General features: G+C 38.6%; 4 non-coding genes across 4 annotated transcripts; all 4 read right to left on the reverse strand.

Annotated features, from left to right (window-relative positions):
- Positions 1-4361: 4361 nt before the first annotated feature.
- TRNAI-UAU (transfer RNA isoleucine (anticodon UAU)) lies at positions 4362-4454 on the reverse strand. Its single transcript is given in 2 exon segments — positions 4362-4397; positions 4417-4454. It is a non-coding gene; the product is annotated as a tRNA-Ile (tRNA).
- A 2575-nt stretch (positions 4455-7029) lies between these two features.
- On the reverse strand, positions 7030-7122 carry TRNAI-UAU (transfer RNA isoleucine (anticodon UAU)). The gene is given in 2 exon segments: positions 7030-7065; positions 7085-7122. It is a non-coding gene; the product is annotated as a tRNA-Ile (tRNA).
- A 1113-nt stretch (positions 7123-8235) lies between these two features.
- Positions 8236-8328, reverse strand: TRNAI-UAU (transfer RNA isoleucine (anticodon UAU)). The gene is given in 2 exon segments: positions 8236-8271; positions 8291-8328. It is a non-coding gene; the product is annotated as a tRNA-Ile (tRNA).
- Positions 8329-10614: 2286 nt separating this feature from the next.
- Positions 10615-10707, reverse strand: TRNAI-UAU (transfer RNA isoleucine (anticodon UAU)). Its single transcript is given in 2 exon segments — positions 10615-10650; positions 10670-10707. It is a non-coding gene; the product is annotated as a tRNA-Ile (tRNA).
- Between the last annotated feature and the right edge of the window lie 2298 nt (positions 10708-13005).

Below are 13005 nucleotides of genomic sequence, written 5' to 3' on the forward strand. Positions count from 1 at the left end.
CACTAAAAACACGGGTTGGGTAGTTTCAGTTTCGATGCTCGGTGGCTACAGAATAAGTCAACAAGACCTTTGTGTATAATTGTGTCCGGCTTTGTGCACAATGTTTACCTCCCAACGGAGCTCATTCTTGCCGGGCACACAAGGCCCCTCTCCCCATATTCCCACACTTTTTTTTCTTCATTGCGGATCCGGGGCTGAAACAGGACACTATTGAGAGAAGTTTGAACCAGAAAATAATCAAATTACAGCTGATGGCTTATTTACTAAAGGAACGTCAATGGAAAAGATGACATGGAGGATGAAGTAATCGGCCAATCACATTTCACCTTTCATCAAAAAATACTTTATGCTTGGTCGCTTTAGGTCAGTGAGATGTGCACATTGCTCTTTGCTTTATTATAGCAAATCTTAATAAATTTCATACATTGGCCTATTTCTCATTCACCATCTTGAATAATGAACTGACCCTCCCACCACCACCCAACCCCACTGTGTGCAATCTAATGGGGGCGCTGGTTGCGCCGGTTAATCAGGGGCATTATCACACACAGTATGTACCTCTGCCTAGGCCTAAAGCAAAACTAAAGCTCCACTTTTAAAAAACTACAATCAATCCGGTCATTATCTCTTATCAATTAAATATTAATATTCTCTTCTATCTGCCTAATCACTCCCGGTATCTATCCTAATATTAGGTTATCCCAGCCCGGCCAATCAAGATCGTCTCCAGGAAAAAGATGGCAGCACCCAGAGACGGAACAGGTGAAAATGGCGGGTTTAGCTCTGCTTTATTGCCGCACATAATTTTATTATTGTTGCTATCTGTGGTTTCCAGGCCCGGTGACAACCAGTCCCCTGATTTCTTGTTCTCATGTCACAGTCATAGGAACAGGAAGTGGGGTATCTTCTCCCCCAAGGGATAAATCTCTCAATAGAGAGCAATGCATGAGTGTTTCCAGTCTTTCCAGGGCCATAAAAAAAGTTTTCATACCCTCCAACATTTCAGGGGATATGATTATGCCACCTTGGCTTAGCCCAAACAACTGACTCTAGTGTGGCCCTAATCCTTTCCTAACATCTATAAGGACTAGGGTCATCATGGGTATATAAAACCCTTGGAAGACACTCCGGACAGAGCACACATTATAGCCAGTGGGGTCACAAAAAGCATCATCAGGACAACACTTCGCTAGGGGAATACACATGCCGCTACTCTACACATTCCCAGTAGAAAAAGGCGTGCCGGAGGGCTGTACCAAAAGTGACGTTTGTGCAAAACATCCAAGAGGGACAAAGTGTAGCCAGGGGGGTGCTGTGCTCCAATGTGGAGAGCATCCATTACCACCATAGTTACAACTACAACTACAACAGTGTTCCTGCTGTATTCTGCACCTACAGCATACAAGGGCTTCTGGGTGGCACAGAGACCCAAAAATTGGTGCTGCACTGGCTAAAACAGCACAAATGTGTGTTTGAAATTTGCCTAAAATCTGGCTTTATTCTAGTTATTATTATTATTATTATTATTAATACTAATAATATTATTATTATTATTATTATTATTAATAATATTAATAATAACAATAAACAGGATTTATATAGCACCAACTTATTATGCAGCACTGTACATTATATAGGGGCTGCAAATGACAGACAGATACAGACAGTGATACAGGAGGAGAGGACCCTGCCCCGAAGAGCTTACAATCTAGGGAGTGGGGGAAGTATCACACGATAGAAGGGGGTATATGGAATGATGGGAAGTAGTGAGGGTTTAGGAAACAGAAGAAGATGGGTAGGTGAGTTTGAAAAGATGGGTTTTGAGGGCTCATTTAAATGAGGAGTAAGTAGGAGCAAGCCGAATGGGACGAGGAAGACCATTCCAAAGAGTCTGCAAGCTCTAGAAAAGTCTTGGAGTCATGCATGTGACAAGGTTGTGAGAAAGTTTTGCATAAATGGCTTTTTGTATGTTAGATCTAGTACACATATATAAACATGCAGCCAATTGTGTTCTCAAACAATTTATGGATGATAATGATCACTTTTGCTCAATCAAACCCAAAAATAAAGAGCTGATTTAGAGTCAGTTCGGTAAGCATTCAAATGGAGTGCTACATCGATTGGGAAAATCAACCCATAAATGACCAGCCCATTTAACCCTATGACTGTGCAAATTTATTTATAAATTGATGATTTTTGCAAAAGTGATTTTGCTTGAAAACAGAAGTGGAAATGTTTTTACAGAAATACATTTTTGTAGTTTCATCCATTCCTGTTACTTGGGAACAATGGGGAAATGCAGCATGTGTCCAGCTTTAGATATCTCACCTGGCAGATAAGACGGGGAAGATTGTGACATTAATGTGACACTATGGTGTCAATCAGGACCTCAGAGTTTCCCATGGCAGGACAATAGGAGAGATCTTCATGAACAAATGCTAAATTGACTTTGAAATGGCCTGAGAGAATAAGATAAGGCAAAGGGAGGAGAGCTGAGTCTGTGATAACAAGGAATTGGCTGGAGGCAAATCTGCTGCCCTGACTTCCTCCAGCAGATCCATTGGGGGGTGAAGAAAATAAACAAAAACGAAAAGGGAACATATATTTATATCTAATAAATTTAGATTCCTTAGTCGATTTCTGACCAGGAAAATATTGATCACTTGATTAGGAACAATCTTGCCCACAGCCTGACAATGCTAATGTGCAATTTTACTAATTTTACTTTTACTATTATTATAATATATATATATATTCTTTTACAGTTACAATTTTCATCTTTTTGCATCCATTGTTGGATCCTATTACTGCAGCCTGTTTACAGAAGCTTCCTTACTACATGCAATTTCTTCATAAATAGTTATATGGAATATCTCAGGGTTGGTTTCTTGATGGTGACAACAGAGGATCGTGTTTGTGCAATGTATGTCAATTGTCATTAAAAATCCAATGTTGACCTTTTTTTTAGTATTTCTTGTAAATGTTTTTCACCTGTACAGTGATAAGAAGGGTATTTTTCAGGTTGTGGTATAAAGCTTTTCAATAGAAAGTGACTAAATGTTTAGTTTTCCTGCCTTGCAGTAAAAGGTTCCAGGTTTCCTCCGGCTACTGAAAAAAAGAATACAATCAGTTTAAGTCTTTTGTGAGAAATCGGCTAAACAAATATATTTTATGTTTCAATATCATATATCCTAGGAAAATGGAGCAAAAATATTAGGCATAAACATACAGCTAGGCGAGTACAGGAACGTGGAACATATGGAGCTTAGGAATATGGAGCATAGGAATATGGACCACAGGAATATAGAGCATAAGAATATGGTGCATAGGGATAAGGAGAATAGGGATATGGAGTTTAGAAATATGGAGCATAGGAATATGGAGCATAGGGATAAGGAGCATAGGGATATGGAGCACAGGAATATAGAGCATAGGAATATGGCGCATAGGGATAAGGAGAATAGGGATATGGAGTTTAGAAATATGGAGCATAGGAATATGGAGCATAGGGATATGGAGTATAGGAATATGGAGCATAGGGATATGGAGCATAGGAATATGGAGCACAGGAATATGGAGCATAAAAAATGAAGCATAGGAATATGGAGCACAGGAATATGGAGCATCGGAATATGAAGCACAGGAATATGGAGCATAGCGATATGGAGCATAGGGATATGGAGCACAGGAATATGGAGCATAGGGATAATGAGTATAAAAAAATGGAGCATAGGAATATGGAGCATAGGGATAAGGAGCATAGGGATATGGAGTTTAGGAATATGGAGCATAGGAATATGGAGCATAGGGATAAGGAGAATATGGAGCATAGGGATAAGGAGCATAGGGATATGGAGTTTAGGAATATGGAGCATAGGAATATGGAGCATAGGGATAAGGAGCATAGGGATAAGGAGCATAGTTGATTTGTGTTGTGACCAAAATGTGTCATTTTGGAGAGATATCTGGTTATGTATGACCACTGTCAGGCTAGGAACATGGAACATAAGTGCATAGAAACACGGAGTATATTATTATGGACAAAGCTTCTTAAAGATATGATCTTGTACCAAAGCAGTATTACCCAAAAGGTAATGAAACCAAAAGCCTTTGTTGGTAAAGTCATGATATCACCTCATCTTGACCAATATGGTGATTAATGTCTTTATCACACATTGCCCTATCCCACAATTATTAGCACTGCACATTCATAGGTTTCATTGACATTTCATGGCTCCATTTCCGGGCAAATTTTTATGGTGAATTTAGGTTGATGTCTAATAAATATGTGAAATCAATGAAGTTGTGTTCTGTACTACCAATAGGGAAATGTTTGGGTTAAGTATGGAATTCAAAATCACTGCTCCAGGTGAGGATCGAACTCACAACCTCGGCATTGCTCACAAGTTACTGTCTTATAAGTACCGTGCGCTAACCGATTGCGCCACTGGAGCTGCTATACCCTTGACCCAGATCATATGAATGTGTGGCACAGAAATATGTAGATTAGCAATATGTAGCACTCAGATATGAAGCCTAGGATTATGGAGCATAAGAATATAAAGCAATGTAATATGGAGCATAGGAACATGGAGCACATCAATATGGACAGAAGCTTCTTAAATGACGCTGGATATGATCTTGTGCCAAAGCAGTATTACCCAAATGGTAACACAATCCAAAAACCTTTCTTGTTAAAGTCGTATGATCACCTCATCTTGACCAATATGGATTCATCACAGAAGCGTATCACACGTTGCCCTATCTCACAATTATTAGCACTGCACATTCATAGCTTTCATTGACATTTCATGGCTGCATTTCCAGGTAATTTTTTATGGTGAAATCAGGTTGATGACTATTCAATATATGAAATCAATGTACATTCAGTGAAGTTGTGTTCTGTACTTCCAATAGGAGTAATGTTTGGGTTAAGTAGGGAATCTAAAATCACTGCTCCAGGTGACAAACGAACTCACATTGCTCACCACTGTCTTATAAGTACCGCGCACTAACCAATTGCGCCACTGGAGTTCTGCTTGGCAAAAGCAGCGCATAGGAAAGTGACAGTTCCTCGATACGGGGTTGTTGTTACATCTGATTATCTCAGGGGATTCTGTTTGTTCACTGTCCCAGCTTGTTCCTTTGGATAAATATAGACAGATACATCAGTGGCAGTATATACCATTATGCCACTTTGAGGTCTTTGCCACGTCCTTTACGTACTGAGAAAGCTCTCACCCCGTTAGAAGCTATGTTTAGAGGAGAGAATAGACCGCCTCATACTCCATCAATGTTGTATAGACTTTTAATCAGCTTCACTGGCCCAGAGTCTCCGGATTATTTAGTAAAGTGGGAAAATGAATTTAATAGCTCACTTTCTGAGAAGAAGTATCGCGTGCTAACCGATTGCACCACTGGAGCTGCTGCTTTAACAGTTTTCAGGTGTTATCATATAGATTCTATATACGGAGCATAGGAATGTTGGGCATAGGAATATGAAGCCAAAAAATTTGGAGCTCAGGAATATAGAGCACAGAAATTTGGAACACAATAGTATGGAGCAAAGGAATATAAAGCCCAACAATATGGAGCCCAGGAATATGGAGCACATAAATATGGAGAACACAGGAATATGGAGCATAGAAATTTAGAGCACCTAAATATGAAGAACCCACAAATATGGAGCATAGAAATATGGATACCAGGAAAATTGAGCCAAAGAATTAGGAGCTCAGAAATACGGAGCCCAGGAATATGGAGCACAGGGATATTGGGCACGGGAAAGTGTATGTGTTACTGTCACCATTCAGAATCACAGAAGGTCACAAAACTTGTCTGATTTGTTGATGGGCAGTTACCTTTCTATCTGTCATTTTGGAGAGATATCTGGGTATGTATGACCACTGTCAGGCTGACCGATTCCTCTGCTGCTGGGTAAGTTGTAAAAGCCACTATAGCAGCACAGACTGACAGTTATAGCAGGGGAATCCAATGAGCATTTATACAGTTTTAATTTGCTATCAACATCATATGGATAAAAAATAATATTAAAATAAAATAATGATTATTGATAATTGTATTCAGAAGATTTTGCTTTGAGAAAATATCAGACAAAATATGGACAGAAGCTTCATAAATCATGCTGAATATAGTCTTGTGCCAAAGCAAGATTACCCAAATGGTAACGCAAACCAAAAACCTTTGTTGGTAATCACTTCATCTTGGCCAACATGGCGATTGATAGCTTTATCACAGAAGCCGTATAGCACATTGCAGCATTTCACAGTTATTAGCGTTGCAAATTCATAACTTTGATGGACATTTCATGGCTCCATTTCCAGGCAATTTTTATGAGTAAATCAGTGTGAATTCAGTGAGGTTGTGTCCCGTGCTACCAATAGGGGACAAGATTAGGGTTAATTATGTTTTTTAAAACCACTGTTCCAGGTGATGATCAAACTCACAACCTCAGCATTGCTCATAAGTTACTGTCCTATCAGTACCATGCGCTAACCAATTGCACCACTGGAGCTTCTACATGTTTCACGCAGATCATATGAACGTGCGGCATAGGAATATGTAGATTAGCAATATGCAGCACTCAGATATGAAGGCTAGGATTATGGAACATAAGAATATAAAGCAATTAAATATGGAGCATAGGAACATGGAGCACATCAATATGGACGGAAGCTTCTAAATGATGCTGGATATGATCTTATGCCAACGCAGTATTACCCAAATGGTAACAGAAAAACCTTTGTTGTTAAAGTTGTGTGATTAACTCATCTTGAGCAATATGGCTTTATCACAGAAGTGTATCACACATTGCCTATCTCACAATTATTAGCACTGCACATTGATAGCTTTCATTGACATTTTCTGGCTGCATTTCCAGGTAATTTTTTTATGGTGAATTTGGGTTAATGCCTATTAAATATGTGAAATCAATGTAAATTCAATGAAGTTGTGTTCTGTACTACCAATAGGGGAATTATTTGGGTTAAGTAGGTAATTTAAAATCACTGCTCCAGGTGAGGATCGAACTCACAACCTCGGCATTGCTCACCAGTTACTGTCTTATAAGTACCGCGCGCTAACCGATTGCGCCACTGGAGCTTCTGATTTATCAAGGTACTGATTTACTGATTTACAGGTGTTATCATATAAATTCCATATACGGAGCATAGGAATGTAGGGCATAGGAATATGGAGCACAGAAATTTGGAACACAATAATATGGAGCATAGGAATATAAAGCCCAACAATTTGGAGCCAAGGGAGATGGAGGTCAGGGATATTGGGCACAGAAAAGTGTATGTGTTACTGTTACCATTCAGGATCACAGAAGGTCACAATACTTGTCTGATTTGTTGATGGGCATATATCTTTCTATCTGTCATTTTGGAGAGATATCTGATTATGTATGACCACTGTCAGGCTGATGGATTCCTCTGCTGCTGGGTAAATTGTAAAGACTAACAGTTATGGCAGGGGAATCCAATGTGCATTTATACAGTTTTACTTGCTATCAACAATATATGGATAAAAATAGGAATAAAATAAAATAATGAATAAATAAAAGCCTTTTTTTATTAAAGTCATGTGATCACTTCATCTTGGCCAACATGGTGAGTAATGGCTTTATCACAGAAGCGTATCACACATTGCAGCATCTTGCGGTTATTAGCACTGCAAATTCATAGGTTTGATGAACATTTCCTGGCAATTTTTTTTTTTGAGGAAATTGGGTGAATACCTAATAAAGATGTGAAATGAGTGTAATATTAGTGGGGTTGTGTCCAGTGCTACCAATTGGCGGCAACACTGGAGCCAAAGAATTTGAAGCTCAGGAAAATGGAGCATAGGGATATAGTGCACATGAATGTAGAACATGATACAGGTATAGCAAAAGTTTCTTAAAATTTTTCTGGGTTTAATTTTGTGCCAATGCAAGATTACCCAAACGGCAAGCTAAATGGCTTTGTGTTTAAAGTAATGTGAACACCACATCTATCTTGGGAACAATGGCTTTATCACCGAAGCAGTTTCACATATTGCCAACGTCTCATCTCTTAATAGCATTCATAGCTTTGAAGGAAAATTCCTTTATATGATTTTTTTATGGTGAAATCAGGTTAACCCCTCTTAAAGAGAGTGTAAATTCAGTGAGTTTGTGTCCTATGCAACCAATTGGGCAGTAATATGTTAAAGCAGGGAATTTAAAATCACTGCTACAGGTGAGGATCGAACTCACAACCTCAGCATTGCTCACAAGTTACTGTCTTATAAGTACCGCGCGCTAACCGATTGCACCACTGGAGCTTCTGCATAACAAAAATGGTGCATTGGAAAGTGACAGTTCCTCGATACGGGGTTGTTGTTACATCTGATTATCTCAGGGGATTCTGTTGATTCACTGTCACAGCTTGTTCCTTTGGATAAATATAGACAGATAAATCAGTGGCAGTATAAACCATTATGCCACTTTGAGGTCTTTGCCACGTCCTTTACGTACTGAGAAAGCTCTCACCCTGTTAGAAGCTTTGTTTAGTGGAGAGAATAGACCGCCTCATACTCCATCAATGTTGTATAGACTTTTAATCGGCTTCGCTGGCCCAGTCTCCGGATTATTTAGTAAAGTGGGAAAATGAATTTAATAGCTCACTTTCCGAGACTCAGAAGAAGACGATTCTGAGTTTGGCCCACAAAACTTCGATATGTGCGAAGATACAGGAAGGAAATTTAAAATTATTGTCCAGATGGTAATATGTACCTGTAGTTTTACACCAGATGTTCCCTCAAGAATCTCGGTTATACTGGAGAGGATGTGGATTGAGAGCTACATTGTCACATATTTGGTGGTCCTGTCCAATAGTGGAGAGCTATTAGAGAAAAGTACTCCAATTGATTGAGATAATAACAAGTTCTACATTGGAGTTCACACCTTGGAGTGTATTTTTTAACTGCACTCAAAAGCCTTGGGGTAGATACAAATGTTTCTTAGTGCCCATTCTTCTTAATGTAGCTAAGTCCCAGATTCCAAAGTTTTGGAAAGATTCGAGGGAACCGTCATTAAAGGGCTGGTTATATGGTGTGGAGAAAATATCATGATTATCGAGATACGACCTCAAGGTTCTCCACTATCTGGGCCCCAAGATATTGTTTAAAGATAAGATTCAATATTGCTATATTATAAATCAAGATGAGACCACTTGAGTTACCTTGGCAGTTTTGGTCCTTCTGTTAAGAGAATAATTTTGGTTAAATTTACCCCGGTGTATTCTTTAAGCTTAAACTAGATTTATGATAAATAGATCTCAATATAGTGGCATCCTCTTATGTGTGAGTTGTATGATTGTTTTGTCTTAACATGGTCACTTTCACACTTTTAACACTTTTGGTTATAATATTATTATGCTCAATTGTGTTCAAATCCAGTGACTGGCATGGCTGCCATGGCACTGAGACACTAGTGTTTATGGATGATGTGACACAGGACAGAAGCAGCCGAATGAATTCTGAGGTGTTCAGAGACATACTGTCTGCTCAAATCCAGCTAAATGCAGTCACATTGATTGGGAGGCGTTTCATAATAAAGATGGACAATGACCCAAAACATACAGCCAAAGCAACCCAGGAGTTTAATAAAGCAAAGAAGTGGAATATTCCTGAATGGCCAAGTCTGTCACCTGATCTGAACCCAACTGAGCATTTCACTTGTTAAACTTCGGACAGAAAGGCCCACAAACAGCAACTGAAAGCCGCTGCAGTAAAGGCCTGGCAGAGCATTACAAAAGGAGGAAACCCATCATCTGGTGATGTCCATGAGTTCAAGACTACAGGCTGTCATTGCCAGCAAAGGGTTTTCAACCAAGTATTAGAAATGAACATTTTATTTTCAGCTTTTTAATTTGTCCAATTGCTTTTGAGCCCCTGAAGTGTTGTTTCATTTAAAATAAATTGTGGTAATGTACAGAACCAAAATTAGAAAAAGTTGTCTCTGTCCAAAAATTTATGGATCTAACTTTATTTAGGATTGCTGAATTAATAGCGTCCGTCCTAAAATAAACTGTATTAGTAAGATTAATATATAATATATGGAAGATTTCTTCCTCGGAACCACCTTAAAGTGTTTGTAACACTGTTTGAAAAGAATTTAAACCTAATTTTGAACTGTAAATATGATAATTTCACTAAACGTATACCTAAATGTGAGTATCTTGTGTTGTATTTATATTGTATTTTTGTCTTGTGAAAAAAGAATAAAAAATGATGATGGATATGATCTTGTGCCAAAGCAGTATTGCCCAAATGATATTGCAAACCAAAAGTCTTTGTTGTTAAAGTCATGTGATCACCTAAACTTGACCAACATGGAAATTGATGGATTTATCACAGAAGTGTATCACACGTTGCCCTATCTTACAATTATTAGCACTGGACATTCATAGCTTTCATTGACATTTCATGGCTCCATTTCTGGGTATTTTTTTTAATGGTGAATTTAGGTAATGCCTATTAAATATATGAAATCAATGTAAATTCAGTGAAGTTGTGTCCTGTACTACCAATAGGGGGCAATGTTTGGGTTAAGTACTTTAAAATCACTGCTCCAGGTGAGGATCGAACTCACAACCCCGGCATTGCTCACCAGTTACTGCTTTATAAGTACCGCGCGCTAACCGATTGCGCCACTGGAGCTGCTACTGCTTGCTTGCAGGTGTTATCATACAGATTTAATATGAGGAGGATAGGAATATAGCGCACAGAAATTTGGAACACATTAAAATATAGCATAGGAATATAGGGCCCAACAACATGGAGCCCAGGAATTTGGAGCACCTAAATATGGAGAACACAGGAACATAGAGCTTAGGAACATGGAGCACATAAATATGGGGAACCCAGGAACGTGGAGTATAGGAATATGAATACAAGGAAAATAAAGCCAAAGAATTATGGGGTTAAGGGATATGGAGCCCAGGAATATAGAGATCTGGGATGTGGAGCACAGGGATATGGAGCATAGGGATATTGGACACAGGAAAGTGTATGTGTTACTGTTACCATTCAGGATCACAGAAGGTCACAACACTTGTCTGATTTGTTGATGGGCAGTTATCTTTCTATCTGTCATTTTGGAGAGATATCAGGTTATGTATGACCACTGTCAGGCTGACCGATTCCTTTCGGCTTTCATTGTTAAATTGTTGATGACTTCATCTTGGCCAACATGGCGATTGATGGCTATATCACAGAAGCTGTATAGCACATTGCAGCATTTGGCAGTTATTAGCATTGCAAATTCATAGCTTTGATGGACATTTCATGGTTCTATTTCCAGGCAATTTTTCATGGTAAAATCAGTGTGAATTTAGTGAGGTTGTGTCCTGTGCTACCAATGAGGGACAAGATTAGGGTGGATAAAATATATGGATAAAAAATAATATTAAAATAAAATAATGATTATTGATAATTGTATTCAGAAGATTTTGCTTTGAGAAAATATCAGACAAAATATGGACAGAAGCTTCATAAATGATGCTGGATGTGGTCTTGTGCCAAGGCAAGATTACCCAAATGGTAACGCAAACCAAAAACCTTTGTTGTTAATCACTTCATCTTGGCCAACATTATGATTGGTAGCTTTATCACAGAAGCCGTATAGCACATTGCGGCATAGGAATATGTAGATTAGCAATATTCAGCACTCAGATATGAAGGCTAGGATTATAGAACATAAGAATATAAAGCAATGTAATATGGAGCATAGGAACATGGAGCACATCAATATGGACAGAAGCTTCTTAAATGACGCTGGATATGATTTGTGCCAAAGCAGTATTACCCAAATGGTAACACAATCCAAAAACCTTTGTTGTTAAAGTCATATGATTAACTCATCTTGACCAATATGGGAGTTAATGGCTTTATCACAGAAGTGTATCACACATTGCCTATCTCACAATTATTAGCACTGCACATTCATAGCTTTCATTGACTGGATTTCCAGGTAATTTTTGATGGTGAAATTAGGTTGATGCCTATTCAATATATGAAATTGTGTTCTGTACTATCAATAGGAGTAATGTTTGGGTTAGGTAGGGAATTTTAAATCACTGCTCCAGGTGAGGATCAAACTCACAACCTCAGCATTGCTCAACAGTTACTGTTTTATAAGTACCACACAGTAACCGATTGCGCCACTGGAGCTGGAGTACTGATTTTTAGGTGTTATCATATAGATTCTATATACAGAGCATAAGAAAGTAGGACATAGGAATATGGAGCCAAAGAATTTGGATCTCAGGAATATAGAGCACAGAAATTTGGAACACAGTAATATGGAGCATAGGAATATGGAGCTGGATACGATGGTGGATAAGATCTTGTGCCAAAGCAAGATTACCCAAATTGTAATGCAAAACCAAAAAACCAAATACCTTCACTGTTAAATTGTTAATCACTTCATATTTGCCAACTCGGCGGTTGATGGCTTTATCACAGAAGCTGTATCGGACATTGCAGCATCTCACAGTTAGTAGCATTGCACATTCATAGCTTTGATGGACATTTCATGGCTTCATTTACAGGCAATTTTTTCATGGTGAAATTAATGTAAATTCAGTGAGGTTATGTCATGTGCTACCAATAGGGGGCAATGTCTGGGTTAGGTAGGTAATTTAAAATTCCTGCTCCAGGTGAGGATCGAACTCACAAGCTAAACGTCAGACAGAGCGGTAAGTAAAGGCCTGACAGAGCATTTAAAAGGAGGAAAACCAGCATCTAGTGATGTCCATGAGTTCAAGATTACAGGCTGCCATTGCCAGCAAAGGTGTTTTAACCAAGTACTAGAAATGTACATTTTTTTTCAGCTTTTTAATTTGTCCAATTGCTTTTGAGCCCCTGAAGTGAAGTGACTGTTAAAAAACAACCCACTGAATTAAAGCTGAAAGTCTGCAGATCAACTGCATCTGAGTTGTTTCATTTAAAATAATT

Source organism: Pyxicephalus adspersus, chromosome 11 (assembly GCF_032062135.1).
Source record: "Pyxicephalus adspersus chromosome 11, UCB_Pads_2.0, whole genome shotgun sequence".
Lineage (NCBI taxonomy): Eukaryota > Metazoa > Chordata > Amphibia > Anura > Pyxicephalidae > Pyxicephalus > Pyxicephalus adspersus.